This window comes from Dasypus novemcinctus, chromosome 13 (assembly GCF_030445035.2).
Source record: "Dasypus novemcinctus isolate mDasNov1 chromosome 13, mDasNov1.1.hap2, whole genome shotgun sequence".
NCBI classification, from domain to species: domain Eukaryota; kingdom Metazoa; phylum Chordata; class Mammalia; order Cingulata; family Dasypodidae; genus Dasypus; species Dasypus novemcinctus.
In genome coordinates this window covers 24332031-24345002 of record NC_080685.1, presented here as the reverse complement: position 1 = coordinate 24345002, position 12972 = coordinate 24332031, and the positions used below count along the sequence as shown (strand labels likewise).

At 41.5% G+C, this 12972-nt stretch overlaps 1 long non-coding RNA gene across 1 annotated transcript; it reads right to left on the bottom strand.

Moving 5' to 3' along the window:
• Positions 1 to 6109: 6109 nt before the first annotated feature.
• LOC105746417 (uncharacterized) lies at positions 6110 to 11575 on the bottom strand. The gene is made up of 3 exons (XR_002797384.3): positions 9216 to 11575; positions 8633 to 8794; positions 6110 to 7872 (listed from the first exon to the last, which is right to left on the bottom strand). It is a non-coding gene; the product is annotated as an uncharacterized lncRNA (long non-coding RNA).
• Positions 11576 to 12972: the final 1397 nt, after the last annotated feature.

Genomic DNA, 12972 nt, shown 5'->3' with positions numbered 1-12972 from the left:
CAAAGCCTGGCCATGGGATCCGTTAGGCCAGTCAGAGTCTGACTCAGCTCTTTGGTTCTTTGAAACAGATAATCAGTTTGTTGCTTGAAGGTATTTTACATTCAGCCAACCAGGCAAGAATGCAACACTAGTTTCTGTTTTCTCCTAAGGTTCCTCCAATTGTTGTTGTTGAGATACAATACACATAACACATAAACGAACCATTTTAGTCCGATATTTTAAAAATGAAACAATTTTTTTTTTTCTTTTTAGTATCAGAGATCCGGGTTCACACCTACTTTTTTTTGGCTATTTTAATAAAAATTGAAACTCCCACCCCAGAAAAGAACAAACCATTTGCTAAATCCTCATTAAACTTACACATTGCTTTTTGTTTATTATTAAGCATATAGGATATACAAGCTCTAAAGAATGGACATTCAAGTACCTGTCATTCAGCTTAAAAAAATAAAACATCGGCAATCCAGTTGAAGTTCCCTTGTGCATCCTTCTCTTGACATCCCCTTTTATTTCTTCATACTTTCATTACATATGTTAAATAGCCACAGTAATATGTAATTTTTGTGTATTAAAATTTTTGTATAGATGGCATCATAAGTCTTCTGTAATTTGTGTTTTCAACATTTTGTTTGTGAGATTTATCCATGTTGATACATGTAGCTTCAGTTGTAGTGTACCAAGGTTGGTTTATCATCATCCTGTTTTAGATGTCCAGGTGGTTTCCAATCATTTGCTAGTGCAGATAATCATGAACGATGTGATGAACATGTTCATATATAACTGCTTTTGTGCATGAGTAAGATTTCTCTAGGGTAGGAGTCAGACACTACAGCCCAGCCCATGGGTCAAATCCAACCCTCTGCCTGTTTTTGTGTGACCTAAGAGCTAAGAATGTTTTTCATATTTCTGAATGTTTAAAAAAAAATCAAAAGAAGAATATTTTGTGACATATAAAAATTATATGAAATTCAAATTTCATTGGCATGAACACGATTTTATTGGAAAGCCATGCTCATTTGCTGACGTACCATCTACGGCTGTTTTTGGGCACCTAAAATACCCACTATCTGGCCCTCTATAGAAAAAGTTAGCCTACTCCTGATCTAGGGTACCCACCTCGGAACAGGAATTGCTGTGTTTCCTTTTTTTTGGCCACCCAATCAATTAAATCGAAATTTTAAAAAAGTGCAGGGAAGCGGATGGAGCTCAGTGGTTGAGCACTCACTTCCCACGCCCGATAGGAGGACCTCGCGTTCAATTCCTGGTACTTCCTAAAAAAATATTTTTTAAAAAGGCAAAACTCTATAGTCTGTTGTATCAGACTATATTTCCTAAAACTCTCAGACCAATATGAAGGCAATTCTTGGATTCTTAGGTTTTCTTTTGGTTTAAATAATGTCTTAAACACATCTCTGCTGCAGCTTCTTTCTTCCTCGCTCTGGGTGGTTACTCCTTGGTGTAGAGGTGCAGAGTACCCACTATGTTTATCCTTTTGAGAGGGTGCTGAGAGAGGGGAAGACTAGGAAAATAATGGACAGGTAAATAATGGGCAGGTGAAATGTTTGAACTTGCTTATTTTATTTTTGGATTTACGTTCAATGTCTTTTTTAAATACCCAAGATCAAGTCCTCTAAAAACCCAAGTGTAGTTCAGACTGACTTTATTGTTCTGGCTTTACTGACTTCTACTAGAATGTAAATTCCATGAAGATGGCAATTTTTTATTTAAACTTGTAAAAATGCCTAGTATGTAGATGTCCCATAAATATTTTTTATCCAGTAAGTGAATATTAGAGCACTATCCATCTGGATGGAAGCTTGAAATTCACTGAACTCCTTAGGTATTTGTAATATAATCACTTGATACCAAGCAACACAATATTTGCAATTATGCCAGGTATTTCCGCTTTCCATCTAGGTATTTTACACAGCAAAGTCATAGTTGGTGACTCTGCTCTCCATGGTGAATAAAAATAGTAATGACAAAACTTATTCTAAGTACGTGATATGAATTGTATCATTTAGTCCACGCTGAAGAATTTTATTTTGTAAACCTGGAAGATATTTTTGCAATCATCTAGCCCAATCCTCTAAGACAAGCTGAGCAATAGAAATTTATCAAAAGCCACTTCTGTAATTTTAAACTATCTCACAACCACATTAAAAAAAAAAGTGAAATTAATTTATTAGTGTATTTTATTTAATCCAGTGTAAATAAAAATTTCAACATGTAATCAGTATAAAATTGTTAATGAGATATTTTATATTCTTTTTTCATACTGAGTCTTTAAAAGTTGGTATGTATTTTTGATTTACAGCATAATTGCATTTGCAGGCGTCCCATTTCAATTGCTCAAAAGCCACATGCAGGGAAACGGACTTTGGCCCAGTGGTTAGGGCGTCCGTCTACCATATGGGAGGTCCGCGGTTCAAACCCCGGGCCTCCTTGACCCGTGTGGAGCTGGCCATGCGCAGTGCTGATGCGCGCAAGGAGTGCCCTGCCACGCAAGGGTGTCCCCCACGTAGGGGAGCCCCACGCGCAAGGAGTGCGCCCGTGAGGAGAGCCGCCCAGCGTGAAAAGAAAGTGCAGCCTGCCCAGGAATGGCGCCGCCCACACTTCCCGTGCCGCTGACGACAACAGAAGCGGACAAAGAAACAAGACGCAGCAAATAGACACCAAGAACAGACAACCAGGGGAGGGGGGGAAATTAAATAAATAAATAAATCTTTAAAAAAAAAAAAAAGCCACATGCAACTAGTAGCTTCTATACAGGACAACATAGCTCTAAGTTACTGAAGAGGGAATCTAAACCTTGAAAGTACAGATAATTTCGCTCAAGTTATATGATTACTCAAGTAATTCACAGGCATAGGGCAACACTTTGTGATTTGGAGGTGGTGAGAGTGGTGACAGTAGGGTTGATGGCAAATGAGAATTTCTAAAACTTTTGAGACATGGCTTGAGATGTCCCTTAGAAATATAGGGGCAATATGAGGTACCCTAGCAATGCTGAGGAAGTCTCAAATGGCTTGGTTTTAGTGGGCATGAAGTTATTTGTTCACCATTCTGATTTGTGGCTCCCTTCATCACTTCTTCATTTATTCATCAGGCATTTATTACATGGCTAACATGCTGAGAAAAGTAACTATATACAGTACAGCATGCACTTGCCACACCCCAGGGCAATGAAAGGTCCTAATGTCAATTATATTTGATTATTTCACTTGCTTGTATCATCTAGTTACAAGCTGTTTACTGGTTAGAGAAACGAATATTCATTGAGAAATTCTGATTATGTGCAGGTGGTGGGCAGGGGTGGCTTTGCTACAAAAAAGAAAAAAGAAAGATTTTTGTCCTCAATAAGTTTGAAATCTAGTGGGAAAATAAAATCAGTGTTGAGATTTAATATAAACTTTAAATTCTGGTCCTAAAGTGCCACTCTCCTAAAATGCTAAATTCATGAATCCAAAAGAGTAGAGAAGAGGAGAGAGAAAAGATTATTATTTTAAAAATCAATTCTATTGATACATATTAATAAAGAATACAATCCATCCAAAGTGTAGAAAAAGATTATTATGGACTCCAAATTAAAATGGAATATCTTTTCATAAACAACTTCATATTAATCCCAGCAGTCAATCTGGCATTACTCGCACATTGTAGAGGTAATAGGTTTCAAATTTAAATTTAATTTATTTTTCCCAGTGTTAAAAGATTTCTTTGAAAATTGGGAAAACATAGAAGATCAAAAAAATTAATCCATAATCCTAAAGACAACAATTTCTGTATATTTTCAAGTCTTTTAAATGTAATCATGGAATATAATTGCTCATTCTTTTTTCTCTTAAAATTGTATCATAAGCATTTGTTTTACACTGTTCATAAACATCATTAAAATGCCAACATGATAATGTGGTGTCATTATTTGCTCAACTGTCTCCCATGGTTTGATATTTAGATTATTTCCATTTTTCCATATTTGATTATTCAGTGACTATATGCCCCAACTCTTCTTCATATTCAGGGTTGTAGCAGTTTGATATGGTTATGAATTCCAAAAATAGATGTTGGATTATATTTGTAATCTGGTCTGTACTTGGGCATGATGAAATTATGATTAGGGCTTTGATTGATCATTAGGGCATTGAGTCCCCACCCCTTGGTGGGTAGGGACTCACAGGTAAAAGACATGGTAAAGGGCAGAGTTGAGGGTTTTCGAAGTTGGAGTTTTGATGTTGGAGTTTGATGCTGAAACCTTAAGCTAGAGCCCTGGGAAGTAAGCACACAGAGGAAACAGAAGCAAGCCCCAGGAAGAGAGGAACCCTGAGTCCAGGAAGAAGCAAGCAGTGGGAAGACAGGAACCCTGAACCCAGAGAGAAGCAAGTCCTGGAAGAGAGGAACCCAAGAAGCCTGAACCCTGGCAGACATTGGCAGCCATCTTGCTCCAACATGTGAAAATAGACTTTGGTGAGGGAAGTAACTTATGCTTGGGAAGCGGACTTGGCCCAATAGATAGGGCGTCCGTCTACCACATAGGAGGTCCACGGTTCAAACCCCGGGCCTCCTTGACCCGTGTGCAGCTGGCCCACGTGCAGTGCTGATGATGTGGGCTATGGGTGGAAGGCTCTTTGTCTCTTCAGAGATAACTAAGTTGTTTGACTTGTGGGTGTGGAACGGTGGGGGGCTGCAGTCCTGCCCTTGGGGACTAGCAGCAGCTCCAGTCCCAGGAAATGTTTAACAATGCGGGGGCTATAAACTTTAAGTATTTAGGGGAAATGCAAAAACCAAATAAGCTAAAGGCTTATCTAGAATGTCTGGAGTCCATGCTAAAAGCTTACCTAAGATGTGGAAGATATATGCTAATTGAAGCCTATTGAGAACTGAAACAAAGGGACCATTTGGCCTTTCCTCTCTGTATAAAAGACGTTTGAAAATCTTGTTCGGGGCTCGGGATTCAAACTGAAAGCTCCCGAGTCCGGCCGGCCGTCAATAAACCATTTTTCCTTCTCAAAATCATTCCTGAGTCCTGGCCTCTCTATACTCAAATAATTGAACTTCTCTTAAATTCCACAACACTGATGCACGCAAGGAATGCCCTGCCACGCAGGGGTGTCCCCCGCGTAGGGGAGCCCCACGCACAAGGAATGCGCCCCGTAAGGAGAGCCGCCGAACCCGAAAAAAGCGCAGCCTGCCCAAGAATGGCGCCGCACACACAGAGAGCTGATGGAACAAGATGACACAGCAAAAAGAAACACAGATTACCCAGTGCCGCTAAAATAGAAGCGGTCACAGAAGAACACACAGCGAATGGACACAGAGAGCAGACAACTGGGGGTGGGGGGAGAAGGGGAGAGAAATAAATAAATAAATCTTTAAAAAAACAAAAAAAACCCACTTATGCTTGTGGCCTGGTATCTCTGTAAGCTCCTACCCCAAATAAATACCCTTTATAAAAACCAACCAAATTCTGGTATTTTGCATCAGCACCCCTTTGGCTGACTAATACAAGGGTTTTTTCCCTTAGGTCAGATTCTTAGATGTGGAGTTGCCAAGCTGATAAACATTTCAAGGGTCTAGGTAGGTTTTGATAAATTGCTTACCAGAGGGGTTGACCCCATTTGCATTCTCACCAATGTGTGAGAGGCCCCATTTTCCCTCCATATTTTGGTCATATCTTCTTCTCCTTCTCCCTCTTCTTTACTTTGTCCTTTTCTTAGTTTTTTATTATTGGTTCACTTGAGTTCTTGACATTAATTGCTAGGTTTTTCTTTGTTTTTGTTTTTGTTTTAGTTGAAGGGTGTTAATAGTTCTTTAAAAAAATAATATTCCTTTAAGCCACAATTTTCAACACATTGGGTGTTTTGCATATTATTTGAAGAAAACACATCATTTCAGCCCTTTTTTAGGCACTCTTTTTGACTGCTTTCCTGTGTTGTCAATGGGTTGTGCTCAAGTGGTATAAACTACTTATACTAATTATTTTAAGAAAAATAAAATTAGGAAGATAAATTTCTTTGTAAAATCTACATAGTGATAACAAAGTAAATTGGGGAATAGTAACTCCTTTGACTTATCTACTCCAATTATTTTCCTCCAGTAGCACCAATAGAGTTGACTGAATGTGAAAAGATTTTTATGTTCAAAGTTTAGAGAGCTGCATTGTTTGATTTTGAAAGGACAGATGGGATATACACCTTTTTTTGGCACTCCCAAACCAGAATAGTGCCTTGTCATTGATTCTCCATGTTCATGACTAACTTTTTTTTTTTTATGGGTTTCCTTTTTATTTATTGGGTTATTTACCTTTTTTAAAAAGCAATTTTATTGAGACATATTCACATACCAAACAATCTATCCATAGTGTACAATCAATGGCTTTTAGTATAATCACAGTGTTGTGCATTCATCACCACAAAAAATTTTAGAAATTTACTCCAAAAAGCAAAACACCCTTAGCAGTCACCTCTCAGCCCCTCTATCCTTTCCCTGCCATAACTAACTTTTTATTCCTGGTTTCTATGGGATGCAAACTTTTCTCCAATAGCTGAAAGCAGAGACTTTGGGCACTTTTTAAATTTCTTCTTTCTTCCCAGTTCTAAAAGAGCCTCTTGCCTTCCCTGTTTGTCATGACGTGCACTGAAGTGCAGAATAGAAAATGCAAAACAAGACAGCTGTACAGGAGGCTTTTCTTTTTAAAGAAGTTGATAGACAAATGGCTCAGGGTTCACTGTTCTCGCCAGCTGAGAGTTTAGCTTCCAGAAAGCGCTACTTTAGGGGAACAAGCGAAGTAGTGTGGCGGGCCTGAAAGGATTCATTGACACAGCAGCCGGGAGCCCCTTGTAGCACATTGTCTGGTATGCAGTGCCCTTCGGAAACCTGCTCTCAAGATTTCTGCACCCCCAACGGTCCCCAAAAGCTTAAAAAATTAGGGTGTTTTTTTTAATTTGCCCATTATCCTTGGCTTTCCAAATGAAATTCCTGGAAAGGCGTTTGGTTTTGTTTGCTCGTGTTCACCGTTTGCCTTTGTGTGTCTGACTGACGCCGTGACTAGGCTTAGTACGAGCTGGGGCAGGCGGGGAGGGCTGGGCAGCCTCCCTGCACACCCGGGGCCACATTAGTGTTTGTTTCTGAACTAAAGCCTAACTTCTGCTGCTAAAGGGAATACCAGGCTGGGGAAGCAAGGCGCATTTGAAGCTAATGATTTTAAATTATTGCTGATCGTTTCTCAGTTTTCTTGAAGGCTGATCTGTAGAGATTTCAGTTTTTCCTAAGAAACAACTTTTCAGGAGAGCAAGCTATTAAAGGTTATAAAGTTTGTGTTAATGAAGTGTAGACACTGGGAGAGCTCTTCTCAGGGAAGGCACACTCACCTGGGGCATGCTGGTTTGTTATCAAAGGGCCTGGAACAGGCAGCCTCTTTATCTGTGGTCTTTATTTTTATTTAAAAAAAATTTTTTTAAAGATTTATTTTTTATTTATTTGTCTCCCTCCTCCTTCCCCCCCCCCCCCAGTTGTCTGCCCTGTATCCATTCACTGTGTGTTCTTCTGTGTCCACTTGCATTCTTGTCAGCGGCACTTGGAATCTGTGTTTCTTTTTGTTGCGTCATCTTGTTGTGTCAGCTCTCTGTGTGTGTGGCGCCATTGCTGGGCAGGCTGCACTTTCTTTCGCGCTGGGCGGCTGTCCTTATGGGCGCACTCCTTGTGTGTGGGGCTCCCCTACGCGGGGGACACCCCTGCGTGGCACGGCACTCCTTGCGCGCATCAGCACTGCGCATGGGCCAGCTCCACACGGGTCAAGGAGGCCCGGGGTTTGAACCGCGGACCTCCCATGTGGTAGACGGACGCCCTATCCATTGGGCCACATCAGCTTCCCTAAAAAAAAAAATTTTTTTATCAGTGGTTTTCATTCAAGAATACGTAGAGTTCCTATTATGTGCCTAGCCTGTGACGGGTGGTCCTGCTCTTTGAGGAGTTCAGCGTCGCAGATCCACAGGCCGCGGAAGATCCTTGGAGGTCCGGCAGCTGTCAGCCCTGACTCAGCAGGGAGCACTGAGGCCCAAAAAGCTGCCTTGCTCAAGGGTACAGCGACAGTTAGGGGCAGACCCGGCACTAGAAACCAGACCTTTTTGCTCCCAGCTTGGAGTTTTTCCATTGTCCTATTGTTAAAAGTACCCCGTTGTGGTCAGAAGACAATTCAAGACAATATACAATCAAGTGTTCACCTGAATCATCAATTGCTATTGCACGTGGGGAGAGTTCCTCCTGAGCTGGAGTTCCCTGAAAGTGTGACAGATTTTGAAGAATAGGTCTGGTGTGGACATAACAAAAGAACCAGAAAATCTGGTCTCTGGCCCCTGGGTTGTTGGGGCGCATACATGGAGACGCTTCTACTCTTCAATCCAAGTATGAAGCCTTTGAACGGCAGGGCCCTCGGCTGGAGCCCGGACGCCCAGGAAGTGCCGCCGGGGAGCGCCCTGCCCGCGGAGAGAAGAGGGACACACTGTCCCGAAAACCACTCTTTCCCCAGGCAGGGGGGGGGGGGGGGGGGGGCGTGGGAATAGGGGGAGGGGGGGGGAGGGGGGTCCAAGCGATTCACAGCCTTCTGACACGCTTGGCAGGGCCGTCGTCGCACCTGGTTTGCTGGAATGCAGAGTCCATGACAGGCGGTGCCCTGTGGGGTCTTGATGAAAGAGCTCCAGCCGCCCCTCGTATCAGATCCAGCTCTTGGAGTTAACATTGGACCTCTTCTCACCCTCTCTGCCACAGCGGGTTCCTTCCCCTCTTCATGGGTGTGCTGAAAGCAAAAGTAACAATCTTAACCAGGTGCCCCCCGACAAGGACTCGAGATTTAGTCCTTGGCATTGAAAGGATGCTTGTTCCAGCAGGCGCAGGCGGCGCATTGCCGGGCCGCTCCTTCATCTCCTGGGCCTCCCTGGGCACATGTTTTGGTCACTGCTCTGCAATCAAAGGGGCCCCAGAAAGCAAGCAGGGTTAGAGGCCAGAGAGCACGCGGCTGGTTCAGGAGAGGGCAGCTCAGCGCAGCACAGTAGGCCGGAGGGGAGAGCAAGGGGTGGGCCCCTCCCGGAGCCAGCTAGCAGGGTGGGGAGAGGGGGGATGAGGCGGAAGAAGGAAGTGGGCGCCACAGCCCAGAGGACCCTGTCAACCAGTTTGAAGAAAGTGCTCTCTAAGTCAAGGGCAACAGGAAATACACCTACCGGATTAAGTTTTAGATCACTCTGATTGCAGTGAGGATGGATTATGCGAGAGAGAGGACGAGGAAGAATGGATTCAGGGAGAGTAATTAGAAGATTGGTGTGCTGTTGAAAAGAAAGGGCTTGGTGGACCTGTAGGGACAGAACCATGCATAGCAATTTTGGCACTCAAGACAAAAAGCTCAAAATTGACCTCGGAGCAACTCAGTAATTCAAGACATGACTTGCAAATGGGTGTGACTGGTAACATGCCTTTGGATAGCTTTCAATTTAACTAAATATTCTGGATCGCAAAGTGCTTTTCTTTTAAAGTGATGTAGAAATAAACAAAAAAACCTGCCCCCTCTAGATTTTGGTGGCTAGGGGCAAAACACAGTTGGCACCTCTAGTTAGGCTGTGGCAAAGGCAGTGGGAGGGATGGGATCCATTTAGAAATGTTTGGGAGCTATTTAGAAAGGAGGATGGACAAGGAAAGCTTTTGAGGGAAAAAGATTTTGAGTTAGATTTTTTAGTTTTTTTAATTAAATTGCCACAGTAAAATTCAAACAGCATGTCTCCTTAACCAAAGTCAGCCACTGTTCTTGTGTATTCTTCTAGAAATGTTTTGTGCTATTATAAGTTGATATTTAATATTTTTCTTTTTACAAAAATGTGAAAATACTATACACACGGCTCTTCTTTTTCTTATGTGCTTACCACTGTATTTTGGCAGTCTTGCCACCTGTACTTCATTCTTTTTTTGTTTTAAGGTTTATTTATTTCTACTGCCCCCTCATTGTTTGCGCTCCTTGTCTGCTCTCTGTGTCTGTTCATTTGTGCTCTGTGTCTGCTTGCCTTCTTTTTAGGAGGCATCAGGAACTGAACCCAGGACCTCCCATGTGGGAGGGAAGTGCGCAATTGCTTGAGCCACCTCTGCTCCCTGCTTGTTGTGTCTCTCATTGTGTTTCCTCATTGTATCTCGTAGTTGTATCACCTTGTTGCATCATCTTGTTGCTAGTCTTCATTCTTTTTAATGGCTGCTTAACACTCCATTATATGAATGTGTTGTCATAATTTATTTTAATTGGTCCCCAGACTGATGGAACTTGGGGCTCTTTTCAGTCTTTTGTAATTAAACTATATTGTAAGTAAGGGAAGAGGCCGGAATTAATGGAAGAGGAATTCTAGGTGGGAAAAAAAAAAAAAAAAAAAAAAAGGGTTTGTATATAAACAGGGTCCCCAGCATTTTTATGGGTAAGGAACTACTCTTGTCTTGCCTAAGCCTTAGGGTGAACATATATATGAGGTTGGAGGTTTTGATGGGAGGTGGGGGAGTAGTGGGCATTTAGGCAGACCTTTGATTCTATGCATAGAACTGGCATGCAACTTGAGAGCTGGGCATTTCAATCGGGGATGGATTGAAGCTTCCTCTCCAATTAAAGGTCTTCCAGGGGAAGGGGCTGCCATGGCTGTGATTATTGGCCCTACTTTCCTCCAGCAGACATGCCTTCTTGCCCACCCCTTGCTGTCACCTATTCGCATCCTAAATCTACCGACTGTCATAATTGTTTCTTTGGGCCACAGTAAGAAATATGAAATATTTGTAAAAAACAGAAAATAGATTTGCTGGCTTGACTAGAAAGTGATGTCAGAGAGTAACGAGAAATGAGCCGTGTGTTTAAGGCCATCTCACTAGTTCATCCTTTTCATCTAAGCACACTTTGTCCTCTTCTGCCCATGTTGAAAGAGGTCGTTTCAGATCCAGTCATTTACCAGTTTTGTGCTCGTGGGTAAGTCTCTGCATCTCTTAGCTTCAGTTTCCCCAGCAGTAAAATGGGCATAGTAATTCCACTTGGCACAAGAGCTGGGAAGACTGAGCGAGCCATCGTATGTGAAAGGGGCTACAGTTTATTTTACTTTTCACCAAGGCCCTGCTGGCATGGCACTCATAAGGCAATGTGTGTCCAGTCCAGCATCCTAGGATGTGCCTGCCATTGTAAACCTCACATTTCCTCAGCCTGGAACGTTCAGGCTGAGCTTTAGAAAAATCTTACCAGATTTCTTTATATTTGTATTGCAAAGAGACCTTAGCAATATTTACCTAATTTGAGCCTCCTTGCAAACTCTCTGGGGTAAGTAGGACCCATTTTATTCCCACGTAACAGTTGATATAACTGAGGCTCAGAGAGATTGATACACAGAAACGAAGGCTTACAGAAAACACGTAAATACTAAGTAGCAGGGACCAGGGAGAAGTCAACTCCAGACTCCTTCAAGATTGATGAGGGATAGCTTGCCTGATCTCTATCTGCCTAGGCTTGGAATTTTTGAGCCTGCTTCTCCAATCATATATTGCACTGCAGTAAAATGCATGCTACTTTAAAAATAGCTTTTATTGAAATAATAAGTAACATTAGCAAGGTACTTTATAGTTTGCAGAACACTTTAAAATCTATTGACTCATTTGACTTTTACAATAGCCCCATAAGGTAATTAAAGCATATATTAGTTCCATTTCACAGAAGAGGAAGTAGATTTAGGAATTGAGACCTGCCCAAGGTCAAACAATCCATAAGAAGCAACGGCAGACAGGAACCTGGCCTTCTGACTGCAACTTCAATACCTTTTAGACTTTCATTATTGTTTCCTATTCTACTTTCATTATGCCTGTATTGTGCTATGTAATTCTTCTTTTTAATTCAATGGATTGAGCACCTGTGTAAATGCTCACCCTCAAGGTGGGAGGAAAGTAAATAAATAAATGGTGACAAAGACAATGCATAGTTTGCTATTTGGATACATAATGAATGGTTTTTGATGATGATGAGATGACAACTTTTATTCAAAACTGAATCTAACCATAACCAACTTTTGTAAAAAATGGGAGAAAGAAGCCACACATAGCCGACTCGTGTGTTATCCCCCTCCCCATCCCAGTGAAAATCATCTGAATTTTACATTCCAATAAGTAACTGGCATTTTCTTGGCCTGTTAATCTGTAGGAAATTACAGGCTGTAACTTTGTAGTGTATCATCAGGGGATGTCAAGTAGATGAGAGTATTATGTTTCCTTGATGTCACTGTCCAGCATTGGTTGGGTCTTTTCCTTACTAACACACATTTACTGGATCTTATTTCTACAACATCAGGTGAAAAAAAAAAAAAAGAATTTGTAGTAATCTCCTTTGTAGACAGCATATTTTTGACTTTGCTTACTTCTGCTCTCTCGCTCTTTCCAGGTCATAACTCACTGTTGGTCTGCTCATCCGTTTCTGTTCTGCAGGAAGAACTCTTTTAGTGACCTGAAGAAGACTCTAACAGAGGAGGGTGGACCAGAGATTTAGAATTCAAAGATTAAACAGAAGAGTGTGCTTAGAATTAAAAAAAAAAAAAAAAAAAAAAGTAAAACTCTCCCCAAACCTAATTTTAGATGTAGATTTTGGCACTTTCTAGCTTGATGATTTGACCACTGAGCTTCTCTGGGCTTCATTTTTTTAAATCTTTAATTTGGGGATCATCCCAGCCCTATTTTCCTCATAGGGTTAACTATGAAGATCAAAAATTAATGTGAAAGCTATTAATAGCAAACAAAAATATGCTATTTAAAACATGTAATGGGCCAACAAAATATATTACGATTTTTACAATGGAATTAAATGGTGGGAATGAATGTGGTGGGGGAGGGCATGGGTTAGGTGAAATGTCATTCAATCCTTCGTTACACAAAAGATTGTTGAGCTTATATTGTGTGCAGGGTGTTGGTGAGACAACAGTGAATCTT